Below are 18,266 nucleotides of genomic sequence, written 5' to 3' on the forward strand. Positions count from 1 at the left end.
ATGATTAACATTGCACGCTTCATCAGAATAATTTTTTTTTTTTTTTTTTTTTGTTTTTCTANTGCTGAGCACAATTCCAATTTCAGTTACTCTTTGGTTTGTCATGAAAGAAAGTAGATGGAAGGAAGAGTAGGAAATATCAAATACAATTGGTGCAACCATAAGATGCCCAAGAACAAAAGATATCAGACGATACATTATTTCCTTCTTTGACACGAATACCAATCAAACAAGTCGTTAGCAATTAATTTCCCATTCTTTTCATATATTTTTTTCTATCGAGTTTGATAAAAAAATACGTGGTTTCCTCCCCGCCTCTTAGAACCGACCTGTAAATCATTTTCTAAAGTATACTTTTCCTTTTTTTTATTTAGGACTCACGACACAATTAAAAGACTAACTTAGCACATCGTAGCTTGTTTCTTGTTCATTTGACAGCACCTATATCATAGGCCGTATTATTACTGACAATGTAAGTTTTAATTGTATGTAAGCTCGGTTTCTGCCCCTTCTAATATCTACTCAGTATCATTACAGAAGGACCGGATGTTTAGTTCATCATTAAAACTTGGTAAATTTCAATTGTTATTGTTCCGTGCCATAAATCGTCAAATAATACTGTTGCAATAAAGCACCTGCCATGTCGCTTAGTACCAAATCCTGCTACACGTCCTACGAAGACAAGTGAGCACTCGGATAAAGCAGTAAGCCAACTGAACCATATTCTCATCGTTAAGGAGTGTTCAATGCATAAACTTCATTTATAAATAATGATTCGTTTGCCGCCTGATAATTAAACTTACGTAATTAAACTTGTAATTTGTAACGTATGGGGCACAAGTAGTTTGTCTAATTTATGGCTTCTTTTGCCCATAAAATTCCGTGGATGGAACTTCTAACAGAATACCTGAATAAACTGCAAAGGCTATAAAATATTTATGTGCCCATTCAACATAATGTATATGCAATATACAGATTTCTCTTTGTTCCTTATAATAAGGTAGTGTTGGTCTAGTGGTCAGAGTTGCTGGCTACAGATCCAGAGGTCCGGGTTCGTTTCCCGGCTCTGCGGGATCTTCTGAGAAAAGGTAGGTCTGAAACGGGGTTCACTCAGCCTCATGAGGATAATTGAGGAGCTGTTTCAAGGATATAGTGGCTCCGGTCTAGAAAACCTAAATTAATGGCCGCGGGAATTCGTTGCGCTGACCACGCGACATCCCCTATCCTCTAAAGTTGGCACTAACTTCGCGACAAGCGGTAGTCGCTCGGTCGGTATAGTCCATTTGCGGACTAAGGCCACGGAGTTTGTTTTTGTTACCATAAAAAGTAAAACTAAAGGTATCCCTGTAACAGGCCTTGGAGGCCCATAGGGTTATGAGATGTTGAAGTTCCCACATTTTCTAGACAGTTGGCTCATATATGGCGGTAAGGTTGTCAGCCCTACGCCCCGGCCACCCTTTACCCCCAAGAACATTCAAAGAATATTCCTGGTGCACATTTCTGTTAGAGGCTGAGTCGACCCCAGGGCCATAGTGCGGCTGGAAGGATTAGGTCAGTTGAAAAAATTCAATGACCTGATCGGGATTCGATCTCGCGACCTTCCGGCTTGTAGTATAGTGCCTCAACCAACTACGCTATCGCATGCTCCCTTTTGTTACCCCATGCTTAGTCAATTAAGCACTATGTCATGAAAGGGTATGGGGAGTGTGAATATAGCTCTCCTGATTCTACAGTGGTCAGCCTCACACCCTGCCGCTTTAGCCCAAGAAAGGAAAGTTGAAGAATTCCTTTCTAACGCTTAACGTATGTTTCGGTGTGTTTTACGGTTTAAATGTTTCGATTGTATATTTACTGAGTTTTCAAACTGTTGTTTGTAACGGACAGATAGTTAACTTTGCTTTCCACTAATGATAGACTTGTTACCCAGATGATCTGTGAGAATCCTGAATGTTATCCTCGGAGTATCACTATCCGAGCTTTCTGGACTTTTTTTTTAAAATTTCCTTTTCTTCACTCAAACCTATCGCAAGATTTATATATATATATATATCCGAGTATTAAGGTGGTCATGATTAATTTCGTGTGATAACGGACGGTTGCTGTTACAGCTGTTCTGGAGGAAGGTGTAGGGATCGTAGGATCACAAAGGACCTCACCTCCATAAAACAAAAATTTTCCTAAAATATTCACTAAATCTACTTTTCTTTCTTTGATTCCGAATATTCATCATGTTTTCTTTTTACAGAAATATTTTTTAATTGCCTGATTACATTTTGTCCAGTTCCAATAATGAAGGTGTATATCTTATTAAAAATTTTGTAAATCTCCGTAGAATGGGGATCAAAGAATCAAAGCCCTTTCACTTAAAATAACAACATATGAGACACGAATGTACAAGACTGGCGGTATTCGAACACCCTACCTCAGTGTGCAGATCATCTTTTTTTTTTAAATTCGCTTAGTTGGCGGTTGAGTCCCACTTGTCCCACTCGGCACATCAGCCACTGACTGGCCTATTGTAGCCTGCCCCTGTTATTATGATGATTGAGAATTTGGTGGAATGAAGATCGGCAGGGGAAACCGAAGTACTCGGAGAAAACCCGCCCCAGCGCCACTTTGTCCACCACAAATCCCACTTGACCAGACCCGGGATCTAACCCTGGCCGCCGCGATGGGAAGCCAGCGACTAACTGCTTGAGCTATGGCCGGACCTTGCAGATCACCTTCGCATGGCCATCGACCTCGACAAATTCGTTATAAATTACTTTATTTGCAGGATAAATTCTGTAATTCAGAACTTTATAAATATTTGTCATGCTACAGGAGCAAGGATGTTTTCATACTGCGACTTAGTGTCCTGCTTCAGTACTTTACAAGAGCTAGGGACTCTAAACAACCGTGACTTGAACTGAACCCAGTACCTTCACATCCATAAAATATATGTTGTAATTTATCTATACAAAGGAAACTGCATCACTTGTATCGCTCGCTATTCTCTTACAGGAATGAACAGGAAGCTAAGCAGTGGTGTACTCTGCTGTGTAATGCTGCAGGTATCGGTGTGCACGCAGTAACTTTGCCTGGTGGAGAGCATCACTTGAGGGTGTAATGAAGGCTGAGGTACGTAATGAGCCCCTGTCTTGTGTTACGTACTTACACACGTCGTTGGTGTGCTGCAATAATTGGGGGAGCAACTGAGAACATGTACTCTCCAGCACACAAGTGCCTGCACTTGAGGTTCGTCTCTTCTCTCGTCATATGATCGGATGCCTTTTCTCATTTGTTTCTTCCTATTCTTCTACTTGACCTTCTTCTCCTGCTACTTCTTCCCATATTCGTATCTTATTTCCTATCCTTCTCATTCGCCTGTTCTTCTTCTGATCTCCTTTCACTCTTCTATATTCTCTCCTTGCCCCTTATTCACTTTTTATTCCTCCTTATAATCTCCCTCCCTCTCATTATCTCATCATTCATTCATTCATCCATCCATGCATTCATCGATTGCTCTACAACCCTTTGTTGGTGCCTGGTCTTTTCTTCAGTTTCGTATTTTTTTTTTTACACAGACGGTAGGACTTCTTGGACAGAGGACCAGCCCGTCGCAAGACTTCTACCTACACACAGAACAACAAAAATACAGAATAAACGCACACAATACAGAGATTCATGTCCCTAATGGGATTCGTACCCACAACCCCAGCGTTCGAGCGAGCGAAGACAGTTTATGCCTTAGACTGCTCGGCGACTGTGATTGGCTATTCTGTCATCACTTCTACTAAAATTCCGAAACACAAATAAAGTATAGATATTTATTTTGTTTGAAGAAGTCCTTAATTCAAGGAAAGAATGCCACTTGTGAGGTTAACTATAGACTATACGATAATCTCTTTGTGTAAAATGAACAATGTCTAACGTACTATTTACGCAATTAGCAGACAATTTTCACAGACTTTAACATCGCAGTGTCTTCGAGAAAAATTTCGTGATTATTGCACTGGAAATTACCACTCATGATTACAACCTTCAGACAGCATTCATTTCTGGGATATAACATTGGGCAGTCCATTGAAAGTCAACCGACATTTCGGAAGAACCTGTCGCCGCCATCTTGACGGTCGAAGAATAAACCTAGCAAGAAACCACAATGAAGCATGAACCAATTGCTGACGTCTTGCTTGGCTTACTCTTCGAACATGAAATTGGATGCGACATGTACCTTTGCTATGAGAACCCAGAATCCTCCATCATTCATTTTTTTTAATACTTAAACGAAAATACCACTTGCGAAACTAAGCATAGTAGAAATGATAATATTAAAGTAGGTCCTAGAGAAATAATGTAAATTTAAAAACTTGATATATTATACCTGCTGAAGACAGAATCGTATAGAGGACTTTCATAAATAAAATGATGTACAAGTCAGTGAAACTGACATTTTTCGATCAACTGCATCAGTATCAACTGTTGGTGGATGGTACATTCCTGCGTATTTAGTTTCAGCTGTCCCCACTGTAAACTACAGGGGAGTATGTTGCTAAATTGTAGAATAGGTGAGAGGGAAAGACCACGTGGCGCCTCTCTTCTAGACATTTGTTCCAAAGGCTGTACCGCATCTTGACCCGACTGGCCGCTCGCTGCAAGGTAGAGTGCCTGCCACCTGCCACCTGCCTCCTGAGCCCCTCCAATTACACAGCCTTGCACTTCTGAGACCACATAAATAGACAGCATCTGCATCACAACACACTTTAAATCAGAGACCTGATCCCTGGCACTAACTACGAGCTTATAAGGACTGTCCAAAGTGACACACGCAGGTCACGGTAGCCGAGCGGTCTAGGGCATGTACTGTCTTCACTCACAGGACAACACAAAAACAGAATACACACATACCAAACATCCATGCCTTGTATGGGATTCGAACCAACAATCCCGGCTTCCGAGCGACCGAAGACAGTACATGCCTTAGACCGCTCAGCTATCGTGACCGGTTCATTTCTTTAATCACCTCCAAATATTCTTTGGATTCTCTTCTGTTCTCCTTCTTCTTTGTCGCCGTTTGCTCTTTTGCATCTGGTTCTCTGAAGAGTATCAAAATATTTTTACATGTGATTTACAGAAGTTATGTTTCATTCATTTTCGCCGCTTTATCCGTTCACGTACACGCTGTGTCTGAAACATCGCTGTGGCCGCGCCATAGCTCAAGTGGTTCCCACGGTCGCTGGCTTCCCACCGCGGCGGCCCATGTTCGATCCCGGGTCTGGTCAAGTGGAATTTGTGGTGGACAAAGTGTCGTTGGAGCAGTACTTTGGTTTCCCCTGCCAATCTTCATTCCACCAAATTCTCCATCATCATAATCATCCTCGGCACGCTACAATAGGCCAATCAGTGGCCGACATGCCGAGTAGGCCCTGCTGGAGTCAACCCCCCATTATGGGAATTTAAAAAAAAAATCGCTGAGGGTAGATCATCGTCAGTAGATTTTACTTTTATAGCCTATTCCCATTAAAATAAATAAAAGTAGGCTTATGAAATCATCATGCTGTCTGTGTGCCTCTGCATCCCACCTTCCCTATTATCTTTCGAAAGCCTGAACCAGTCTTAATGAAACTTGGTCTTATACCATGTCACCTGAGCCTGTCTCAACGGCATGTGGGATCCATGATCGCACCGGAGTTGTCGCTGACACAGAACATTTCTTCCGTGAGGTATAGCGTACCCTGGAAGGAATTTCATACATATAACAACCACGAACAGACCGCTTTGTCAGAACGTAACTTGTCTAAGTTTAATAAATGTAATGTTGTTATGTCTGAAGGGCTAAATTGAATCTGGCCCCCTGTTAGATAGCATAAACCGTTATTTTCTCTGAATCCCTGTTGGTCCGTGTACGCCTGTCGAAAGATTCTGGGTTGCTTCAGAGCTTAGTTGACTCAGCAATATCTGTGTGTGTAGCCTGAGCTAGAAAACCTGTTAACGTACGCCGAGTTGTTCTAACATATGAAGCACTCATGTTCGGAATATAAAGGGGAAATACAGATTCAAAATATCGTCTAACAGGAAAAGAAATCGGCGTAAATATTTTTCGAAACGGTAGTAACTTTACATATTATTTCAAATTGTATTGGTGCATAGCCTTAAGCATTCCTAACATAAATAAGTACTCTATATTTTTCTGTCCCGGGATAAACCTAACTGATACAAGACACGAGAAAAGTGTACGCCTTCACACTGAAATAATATTAAGATAAGTTTCTTCCTGGCCGGAACATTTATTCAGCAGAGAATAGAACGTGCACCCCGCTAACATTGTGTCCTGTCTACACGCTAAGACAGAACAATGGCTGTTGGCACCCAACCGCTGTAGCCGTGTACGAGCGTTGCAACTCGACGACTTATTTAGTTCAATTTCTCCTCAAGAGATAAGGAGAATGCTGTTGCTGTTTTGGGAGTCCGAAGTTTAGCAGATGTAAAAGTCATATAATCAAAAATCCTAACTGAGCCATATAAAATGTTAGGAGAGGACATTTTTACTATTTATAATTGATTTCGAAATTTGGTGAAGAACTCTTAAAGCTCTCGTCTATCTCCTTCCTTATACCCGTCTTCTCTCGTCATTTATTTCGTTTTCACATATAAAACCATCCTTTATCTTTTTCTTTAACTTCCTTCTTCTTTCTGGTGTAACGCGGTAGCATAGTTGGTTGAGGTACAAGCCGCCGAGACCCGATGAGGTCATTGGATTTCTTTTTTAAATTTACCTAATCCTTTTAGCCGCACTATGGCCCTCTGGTCGACTCAGCCTCTAACAGAAATGAGTACCAGGAATCTTCCTTGGAATAAAGGGCGGCCGGCGCGTAAGGCTGACGACCTTACCGCCATCTGCGAACCGACTGTCTACAGAAAGTGTGTGAACCTCGACGTCTCACAACCCAATGGGCCTTTATGGCCTGTTACCCATCTTCTCTCTGATCGCTTGACCATCCGTCCACACATACTCGTACAAGCAACACACTGTTTCTTCATTCATTTCTGTCATATTTCTTGCCTGTTCTTCCATTTTCTTCTCTTGTTTCCGGCATTACTGATTTTTTTACTTTGTCAATTTTCGGATATTCCAACGAGCACAGCGTTTCGGAAACTGGGTCTGTTTCCGCCATCAAGAGAACGGGAGGGACCAACCTATTCTGTCTGTTCGGTTACTATCGATGGACTGAGGTTAACCCTCTCTAATGAACCCAACAAATTAGGTGGGTCCAACCACTTGGCCTGATGAAAGATACAGATCCAGTGTCCAAAATATTATATTCTTTAGAATACCGAACGATTGACAAATCCCAAAAACCTAGTAATCTCGAGAGTTACACACCGTTGTCAGGACCCTTTTGTATCGAACTCCCCTGCTTTCTTATTTCCGTATGTCTCTCCTGCATTCATATATACATGTATATCGTGTGAGTTCGGACAGCGTTCGCTAAACTTCCTGTACATTCCGTCTGTTAAGCTACTGTCAGCTACCACCTCCTAGATACCATTACGTGTTGAATGTTCTCGTCCTTCAAAAGTCTACGTAACGCCTATAGTAGTCTACAATCATCACCATGTCTCAGAACCGGTTGGTCACTTCTTCATATCTCACTGCTGATGACTGAATGCACGTTAGGTCTGTAAACGGGCCGCGTCATAGCTCAAGCGGTTAGTGGCTTCCCACCGCGGCGGCCCGGGTTCAAACTCGGATCTGGTCAAGTGGGATTTGTGGTGGACAAAGTGGCGCTGGGTCAGGTTTTCTCCGAGTACTTCGGTTTCCCCTGCCAATCTTCATTCCACGAAATTCTCCGTCATCATAATCACCAGGGGCAGGCTACAACAGGCCAATCAGTGGCCGCCGTGCCGAGTGGACCCAGCTGGACTCCACCCCCTATTATGCGAATTAAAAAAAAAAGTTTAGGTCTGTAAAGGTAGTCTCTACTCTGTGTTGGAGGTTATGTGATGTACTTCTCCCTCACGAGGATCTGATTCAGCTGGACATCTTGGCAGGTACTCCATCTGCTGTGGGAAACAAGTTACATTGCACATGTGGCGGGCATATGAGGAGTCGCTTTCCTACTCAAGAACAGCAGAGGAGAGATCTGTATAGAGACAATTTGTATGAAAGAATTGGTATCAGCATTTGAACCTCTATGTGGCATACACTTCTGCTGTTGGGAAACAAGTTACATTGCACATGTGGCGGGCATATGAGGAGTCGCTTTCCTACTCAAGAACAGCAGAGGAGACAATTTGTATGAAAGAATTGGTATCAGCATTTGAACCTCTATGTGGCATACACTTCTGCTGTTTTTCATAGCAGATGTATTCTGCAGCATGTTCTTCTTGTTCTTGTTTTGCCGAATTTGGATCTCAGACATGTTTTCATTTCAGAATTAATCTGAGAAATATGAATCCCCATAGGGCGAGACCTATCCACACAAAGAGTTCCTTATTTTACTCATATGTTTGTAGAACGTATAATAATTTCAAAACACTTTGCTTGAACCTATTTGGGAATTCGGTTGCCATTGTGACCCCTTTTAACGTTACCCGTGTTAGGTTTAGGACGAGCAATCACCGCAAGTGAAGAAGTGGGAGCATGCTGGCTTACTTCATTAAACATTTACTTCACCTGTCTACAGAACTCTCCCACCAAGTTCCCGCTCACTTAACGCCGTTCGGGTTTAAGAAGATTTTCCGCAACGCCACAGACAAAGTCTAAGAGGCTACTGATTCCCAGTCTCTGAAATCTTACTTTAAATTAGACTTTCATTTAGAATTTAGGGGCCTGTACTTTATTTATGCCGATTGCAGTGGCTGCGCGGTCTAAGGCATGAACTGTCTTCGCTTGGTCGAACCCTGAGATCATGGATTCGAATCCCACTCAAGTCATGGATGTTTGTGTGTACGTTTAGCCTGTGTTTGTGTTGTCCTTTATAGGTAGCGGCCTTGCGACGGGCTGATCGCTCGTCTAAGGAGTCCTACTGTTTGTGTATAAAGATTACCTAACTGAAGAAGAGGCCAGGGCCAAATAAAGGGCTGTAGGGCCATTGATGAATGAATGCTTAATGTGTACTGTATATCCTATATATACGACTCTTTTCCATTTCTTGTGGATTCTAAAGGGTTCTGACGATGATGCGTAACACTCGGGATTACTGGGTTTTGGGACCTTGTCAATTAGGCGGTTGAAATATTGATATTTGAATCTCTAATTTACGTAAGTTAAAATCTATCGGGACCGGTGATTGAGGTTAGGTCCTTCTAAAGGATCCAGCAGAGTAGGCGCCGAGGACGGAATCATATCCAATTTCCAAAACGTTATGTTCGTTAGAATGCCTGACGGTGGACAAAGTCCAAAAATCTAATAATTCCGAATCAGTTCCTTATATCCCTCTCGAAACAGATGAAGAATTCGCGCATTATATTTCCCTGATATTGCATTTTTTCCGTTTCGCTCTCAGCTTATCTCCCTGTGGTCAGAAGTGTTCTCCTTAATAAATTATGTTCCAGTGCCCTAAGCCAGTGGCTCTATCTCGTAGGAAATCTGTTTTGACTGCTGTACAGAACTAGGAAATACATAATTACATGATGAGGAGTTCCGTAACGTGTACTTTTCGCCACATGTAATTAGAATAATCAAGTAAACGGAGGATGAGATGGGCAGCGCATATAACGGCATTGGGAAGGAGAAGAATGCATACAAGTTTTGCTGGGAAATCCAGGAGGAAAGAGACCACTAGGAAAACCTAGACCTAGGTGGCAGGATAATAATAAGACGGATCTTAGTTAAATAGGACGTGGTGGTATGGACTGCATTTATCATGGTAATAAACCTTCGGGTTCCGTAAAATGTTTGGAAATTTTTGAGTAGTTTAGCAACTTATGGCTTCTCAAGAAGGGCTTAGACGTATGGAATTAGTCAGATAGTTAACGCAAAAGTACAAGCAAGAGTACTTTGCTGCCTGAATTATGTTATCAGTTCACTTTTTTGTAAAGCGGAAGAACGGAAACTAGTAAAGTGCAGGATAACGCTAATTGCCCATGTTTGTTCGTCACTCAAGTCAAGAATATATTTCGTATTTATCATTGCTTTTCATAACTATAAATTGGTTCTTTATGGTTTCGTGATCTTTATATGTGGTGGCCTGTTTTTTTTTTTTAATTCGCTTGGTGGGGGGTGGAATCCAACTAGGTCCACTCGGCACGGCGGCCACTGATTGGCCGATTGTAGCCTGGCCCGGGTGATTATGATGATGGAGATTCTGGTGGAATGAAGATTGGCAAGGGAAACCGGAATACTCGGAAAAAACCCGCCCCAGCGCCACTTTGTCCACCACAAATCCCACTTGACCAGACCCGGGATCGAACCCGGGCCACCGCAATGGGAAGCCAGAGACTAACCGCTTGAGCTGTGGCGCGGCCTGTGGTGACCTGTTAGGGTAGACAGACATACGGTTCTGAGAAAGTGAAACAAGAAATGCATAACTAATTCTGGTAGTAAATCCTCTTGGAGATAGGTCAGTTGGAACACGAAATGATACGGGAGGAAAACTTCATGATGGATGTTAAGGGAGTGAGTTGCGGGGATGATATATGGCGGGAAGTAGTGCAGAATCATGTCCGTTGTATTAACAGTGGTGAGTCTTTGGATTATGAAGTTGGTTCTGTGGGCTGTGAAACCGTATAATTTAATGTATGGTTAACAATGTTTCGGAAGAATTTACTGCCTCCATCTCCAGGGTACTGTGAAGGTTCTTCCAAAATGGTGGTAATTATCTAAGAAAAATAAAATATTAATTTTCACTGCCATGAAAGCTCCAAACCTTCAGCTGCCTACAGATACAAGAACAATAATTTGCTATGGCTTGGCAAAAACCTACCGTATTTAATATTAAAGTATTTATTTATGACGCCGTGAAGATCGGCATGTATAACACAGCATTTTATCTAACAAATTGGCTCAAGGCAAACCCTTCTCACTTAATTTCCGAAGGTCCTCGGTTTGAGTCCCTGCCGGGATATGGACTATCCTGGCTTAACGTTCGTACTATAGCTCAAGCGGTTAGTCGCCGGCTTCCAAAAGCGGCGGCCCGTGTTCGAGCCCACGTCAGATCATGTGAGATTTGTGGTGGACAAAGTGGCACTGGGGCAGATTTCCTCCGAGTACTTCGGGTTCCCCTTCCAATTCTCATTTCACTGACTGCTCCACACACATCATCTATCATTCGGGGCTGGTACAGTAGGCCAGTTAGTAGCCGACGTACCAGGTGGACACCCCACACCAAGAAACTAAAAAGGAACCCTGACCTTTTTTGTGGTTTTCCTCGGGTTACACCGGCCAAATTTCCTGACAATACCTCTGAATAGACTTAGACATTCAAGCGGCTGTCGCGCCGTCGGTATAGCGGACTACTGGCCACGGAGTATCTCTAAAGAGACCATAATTGATTTTGTTACCCCTTATGAATTCCTTACTTACTTATCATCGTAATATTCTACGCCATATAACCCGAGATACTGACCATGTCTTTAAAGAAACCACAAATAAAATTCATCACCATCACTGTTTTCCATGGCTGCATCAGCCCAAATGACAATTCATGATATCGTCAGCAGCAAACCCCCGTGCGCCCTTGTGGATCATTGCACGAAACAAATGAGGTGCATCGTTATGTTTGCTGTTGACAAGCCGTCAGCGTGATGGAGCGACTCGCTGGCAAGGTTCGCTTTCTGGATGCCAATATTGGCAAGGGTGAATTGTCACCCCTAGGGAGAGGGGGTGACGTTTCTTACATGGATGCTCTTGACCAGGCAAGCAAGGAGCACTTATCTGGTGGATGGAGGGCGAGAAAAGAGGAATCCCCCTGTAGATTAAAACGGACGAGTCATCCATCTTTTATCACATTGAACGGGGGCGGTAGAGAGCTGGGCATTCTCTTACTGCAGAACTAGCAAGTGGCCCGCCAATAGAGAAGCAGTCCAAGGGAGAGGGAACTCTGACTAAGAATTTATATTCAAAATAGTTTTAAAATAAACTGCATAATGAGGAGCTTCATAACTTGTACTCTTCACCAAATATAATTAGAATGATCAAGTCAAGGAGGATGAGGTTGGCAGGGCATGTAACACGAATGGGGGAAAAGAGAAATGCATATAGGGGGAAAGCCAGAAGGAAAGAGACAATTAGGAAGACCGAGACGCAGGTGGGTGGATATTAATAAAATTGATCTTGGAGAGATAGGATAGGGTGGTATGGACTGGATTGATCTAGCTCAGGATAAGGACAGTGGAGGGCTCTTGTGGACACGGAACTGAAACTTGGGGTTCCATAAAATGCTGGGAAATTCTTGAAGAGCTACTCAACTGGCGGCTTCTCAAGAAGGGCTCAGCTCCATGAGTGAGTGAATAGTTCTAAAAGCTCTTCGCTGTTATAAACTATTTATTTAGGAAGACAGATAATCTGAATTGGACAATTTATGAACGAAGGACCAAGTGGGGACGTGAAGACATTATCCATTTATACTCCAAGATTTACTTGTATATATATCCTAACTGCCGGTCACGGTAGCCGAGCGGTCTAAAGTATGCACTGTCTTCGCTCGTTCGGAAGCCGGGATCGTGGGTTCGAATCCCACTCAGGTCATGGATGTTTAGTTTGTGTGTGTGCGTTTTTCTATGTTTGTGTACAGGTAGAGGCCTTGCGACGAGCTGATCACCCGCCCAAGGAGTCCTACAGAATGTGTAAGATCTAGAAAAACTGAAGTGAACGGAGAAGCTCATAGAGGTAGGCTTAGGCCCACTGGGGATGTAGTGCTAAGGGGGAAAAAAAAGAGGCCTTGCGACGAGCTCATCACCCGCCCATGGAGTCCTACCTTATGTCTAAGATCTAGTAAGAAACCGAAGTGAAACGGAGAGTTTCATGGAGGTAGGCCTAGGCCCAAATGAGGGCTGTAGCGCCAATAAAAAAAAATAATATGCCTAACTTGCAGTTGTTGGCTCACATTAGTTTCAGGAGGCTGTGATCGATTTAGCGCCAATGCAGACAGCGATAAAAGGAAATCTTCTGCATGTGAAATACCCTTAACATAAATGTAAGTGTGTATTAAAATTTTGATAAGTAGATTATGATTATGTAACCAGACTGAACTGCTGCTTGTAAATTCTTGTAAGTATCATACCTTATCGAAATGGTAAAATATACCAACCTTTTGAAGATCTCTTGCCTCTTTCTTCAAGGTCGAAATCCTGGTAATAGTTATAACTTCCACACGGTGTGATACTCAGAGATTTTGCATTGGCTACAGAACGCCATGAAAATATTTAGCTACTTGTAGGACTTGAGATTCTCACAGCACTGGGATATAACGTTGAGTAATCCGTTGAAAGGCAACCGATTTTTCGGAGAAACATATTTCTTCAATGTTCAGTGTCGAAGAATAAGTCAAGCCTGTTTTACGCTGGTTTCTCACTTAGCTTATTCCCGGACCTTGAAGATGGAGGCAACATTTTCCTCCGAAATATCAGCTAACTTTCAATGGTCTACACGGTGTTATATCCTAGAAGACAGAACTCTCGAAATGAAAAAAAAATGTGGGATTTTATGGTTGCAGTTATGAAAATTTTGTTTTCATGATATGTTAGAATGTGACAGATCAGTTTCTCACTTGTAGTACCCAGTTTGGCTCTCTGATCACCAGTGATTACATGTCATAAATGTCACCATGAAATTTAAGATGTGTCATTTTGTTCCTAACGCAGCCTAACATCACTGTCTCTCTTTTGGAATATTGCGAATGAAGTCTTGGTTTCTGCATTACAGGCCAAGTTGAGCAGTGTCCGCTCCCACCAGCACGATGATGGAGTGTGAAGTAATAGGATTTGATGGGGAGGATCGAAGCTTGAAAAGCGCTTTGATTCACCCTGCACCTCTCCTTCTTCCCTTTCTCCCACAAACCCCCACTGGGGGCCGATTGTTGGCTCACGACTGAGTGGTTGTTTGGGATGCTGTGGAGATCTTCCATAGTGCTCTGATGCCCATCATGCCACGTGGTCAATTTATCTTATCGAAATCGTGAGACAGAAGTCTGTCAATCACATCGCTGAATTCACCCGCTCTCCGATAATTGGGTGAATTCACTTGAGACCGTATGTTTAGGAGAGTATCACAGACTTGACAAATCAATTCAAATTTTCATTTACTCGTATCATTAGCAGTTCTGAGGCCGCCTCTCTGGTCTAGTGGTCAAGAGTTCCTCGCTACAGATCCAGAGATCCCGGGTTCGATTTTCCGCGCTACCAGATTTTCTGAGAAGTAGTGGGTCTGGAACGGGGTCCACTCTGCCTCGTGAGGATAATTGAGGAGCTATTTCAAGGAAACAGGGGCTCCGGTCTAGAAAACTGAAATTAACGACCGTGGGGATTCGTTGCGTTGACCACACGACACCCTCTATCCGAAAGAACTTGGCACTACCTTCGCCGACAAGCGTCGGTCGCTCGGTTGGGATAGTTCGCTTGCGGACTAGAAGTCACGGAGTTTATTTTTTCCAGCAGTTCTGAAGTAGATGGTACATTTTATAGAAATTTGCTCTTCATGTGTCTTTTCGAAGGTTGTCGAGCCAATGATTCGCGTTCATATAACTGACATTGTGAGAACATTAGCTCAGTCGGTATAGCGACTGGAGTTTGATTTCCGACAGGGGCAAGATTTTCTCTTCTCCATAGCGTCCAGATCCACCCAGCTTCCTATACAATGGTTATCAGGGGTTATTTCCCTGGGAAAAAGCGGCAGGGGCGTGAAGCTGACCGTTAACCTCCATCTAGTGCCGAGGTCGAGAATGGTGGAGCTATACTTACACTCTCCGATACGCCTTCATTGCGTGGTGCTTAATTAATCAAGTATCCTTTACCGTGTGTCGTCCGATAGGACATATTCTCTGTGAAAATCATGAGGCCAGTTTCCTTCAGAAACTTCCTACTTATTATACTTGCGCATGTAATTGTACACGTGAAAGTTTCTGCATTTTCTGGTCGTGCAGTTAATACCCCCAATAAATAAAATTTATCAAACATAAATTGAAGTGTGCTCTCTTGAGTTTGCCTCCTACGTAATTTTCGTACATGTAACGAAAAACTTTCATGAGTTGTGGTCGTGCACATAACGTATCAACGTACCAAATATCACCTGCCCAGATACAGTTATAGTAAGGTTCGTGCAGTCACTACATTTTTATTTCAACGATACACCTACACAACAATTTCCGCAACGAAAGTTTCTTCGTTCTTAAAGAGTCGTACAGTATTTAGGAATTCTACAAAAGTCTTTGTGTTGCCTCTGGTGGATGTTAGGAATGGTAATTTGTAGGCCTATTTTAGAGCATATATACTGGTGTTTGGATTGGCGGAAGAATTTATTGGACTCTTTGATACAGCAAGTGACTACATTTTACAAATCACTATGATACACACACTAATGTCCACAGTCTAGTCGTTACTAGCTGTTGCTCGGTAGCGGCTTCCAACAGTGGACGTTCCCTTTCCTCTGGTTTCCTGAACTATCCCCAGCTTCTGCTAGCAGCTTCTCACAACAACAGCTCACAACGACTGAACCCCAGCAGTGCTCTAACTTACTCACTCATCAACCAAATACTTTTCACTTCATTGACTCTCACTAATTAACCGTCCTGCTTATAACATCACGGCACCTACTATACAGAAAACACTGTTCCTCTGTTGCTGTTTACGTTGCTAGTAACGGTCGTTTAGTTGCTTGTTTCGCTGTCGTTGCTTAGCAACGGGTCTACATTCCACAATATTGTCACGTATAATGATTACCGTGACGAAGTATTGTGGATTCTAGAGTTGATGATTGGATTGATTGGACGTCTCTATTACAGTTACAGTTGATTAACAGCACACAGATTTAACTCCTTTTTAACGACGTCTGTTTGATGAATATCTATGAGGAATCTCTGATTCTTGTTTAATCTCGGACTCGCTTTTAGTCTCTCGAATTCTGGATCTCTCTAATACTCACCCCAGTACTACTCACTTCTGCGAATGAATTACGTGTCCTCTTACAAGCCGGTGCGGACCGCAAACAGAACACACAATTGAACGGTGTTTTGTTATCAAATGCGTATCTGTTGGCGTGTTTACCAAACCGTTGTCCAGCAACGGTCTTTTCCGCGTTTCCACGGGGATGTGTTCAGTGAAGTGCCGCCCAACGGATAGTCATATTCCGGCTTTCAGGCGTCATGCCACAATATGTATGGAATCACGTTAACATTCTTTGCACTTCCAACCTGCTTGCATAAATTATAAAATAAGTCTATTTTAAACAGATGTTCTGTTCCCTCAGCAAGAGAAAGAACAAGACAAGAATGTATTTATAGAGTACGCTCCCTTAATTACAGACAGGCGAAGTTGACAGGAACACTCCTGCAATTTCTTGTTGCAAATGTACTAAAAGATGTCGTAGCGAAATTATTCACAGAGTTTTGAATCGTTTATTTTACTTGCATTCCGTAAATATTCGACATATGAGAAATACTTCACACAGCATTTCCTTGTACATGTATGTATAAATGTTCTGTACAAAGGACTCCTCTGAGAAGGTTGATTAAATTTCCCTTTGAGCTTCTTGCAAAATTGGGTTCATATCTGACGTAGATGTAGGAACTGAAATTAAACTCTGTGAACAAATTTTATTATGGAATTCAATTGAAATCCGATCAGTAGTTCTAGTGATGAAATATGTGGATGTACAGACATGTGTTCATGTGAACAGTGCAGTGCAGTGCAGCGCAGCCATGCACACGCAGTATGTCCTACATTCGCTTTATATTCATGGTAACTGTCAAGAACGGCACTCACATGAACAGTATTACTATTATTTCGATATATGAGATATTTGTGGTTTCGGGTTCGATCCCGGGTCTGGTCAAGTGGGATTTCTGGTGGACAAAGTGGCGCTGGGGCGGGTTTTCTCCAAGTACTTCCGTTTCCCCTGTCAATCTTCATTCCCCCAAATTCTCAATCATCATAATAACCCGGGGCAGGCTACAATAGGCCAATCCGTGGCCCCCGTACCGAGTGGACCCAACTGGACTCCACCTCCCACTAAGCGAATTAAAGAAAATTATTTGTGGTTTTAAACACCCTGATGCTACATTTATGCATTTATTTTCTCTCAGCCTCCCAATATTTTAGATTGATAGTTGGCTATTTGACATAAAAGCCAATTTTGTAATTATAAAGTAAAAAGGTAAAGTCCCTGTGCTTAACTAAGCACTACGCTATGAAGGCGTGGATGCATAGATCCATATTTTCTTTACCTCGGTACTAGTTGAGGGTGAGTGGTCAGCTTCACGCCCCGGTTGCTATACCCCCTGGAGAAGAACCTCCGGTGCCCATTGTATAGGAGGCTGGTTGGGCCCCAGAGCAGGCCTGGACGACATGGAGAAGAGAAATTTTTGACCCTACCGGGACTTTAGCTCTGACCCTCTGGGTCGTCCAGCCCGTAGGGAGTTGGTATACAGACTGCGCTATCCCTGCTCCGTAATTGTGTAATATAATCTACGAAAGGTTTATTTTTCTGAGGCAAAACTTTTTTGTCAAGGAACTGATCACAGTGCATTATCGAAAATATGGGAGTACAGATGTAAATTCTGTATAAGGAATATTTCGGAATTGAACTTTAAAAATGGAAACTTGTACTACATATATATGCCGCCGGTCACGGTAGCCGAGCGGCCTAAGGTATGAATTGTCTTCGTTCGCTCGGAAACCGGGATCGTGGGTTAGAATCCCACACAAGACATGGATGTTTAGTGTGTGTATGTGTTTATTCTGTGTTTGTGTTTTTCTGTGTTGAAGTAAAGGCTTTGCGACGAGCTGATCACGCGTCCAAGGAGTCCTATCATCTGTAAAATGATTATGAAATTGAAAATCTGAGGCCAGGGCCCAAGGGGGCTGTAGAGCCAGTGAAAAAAAAAAATATATAGGCCTATATTGAGATACTAGTAATAAAGTTGTAATAATATGTAAATCTGATTAGGTTGAATTATTTTACAATGAAATTCGGGATGTAACATTAGTATTTCAATTATTCTTTATTGTGACTTTCGTTAACTGCCGCATGCTGTTCTCATGAATACCAGCAAAGCGGTCGGATGTGGGCACAAGAGGAACTGAGACACTGAACAATATGACGGGTTTGGTTCTGATGCTGGTAATTA

General features: G+C 42.6%; 1 long non-coding RNA gene across 1 annotated transcript in view; it reads left to right on the plus strand.

Annotated features, from left to right (window-relative positions):
• The window catches only part of LOC111868693, a 391,614-nt gene that overhangs the window by 214,922 nt on the left and 158,426 nt on the right, over positions 1 to 18,266 (plus strand). Inside the window, exon 3 of the long non-coding RNA XR_002843546.2 lies at positions 3,004 to 3,120. This is a non-coding gene — a long non-coding RNA (uncharacterized LOC111868693). The remainder of the gene's footprint in view (positions 1 to 3,003; positions 3,121 to 18,266) is intronic.

Source organism: Cryptotermes secundus, unplaced genomic scaffold (genome assembly GCF_002891405.2).
Source record: "Cryptotermes secundus unplaced genomic scaffold, Csec_1.0 scaffold1184, whole genome shotgun sequence".
Lineage (NCBI taxonomy): Eukaryota > Metazoa > Arthropoda > Insecta > Blattodea > Kalotermitidae > Cryptotermes > Cryptotermes secundus.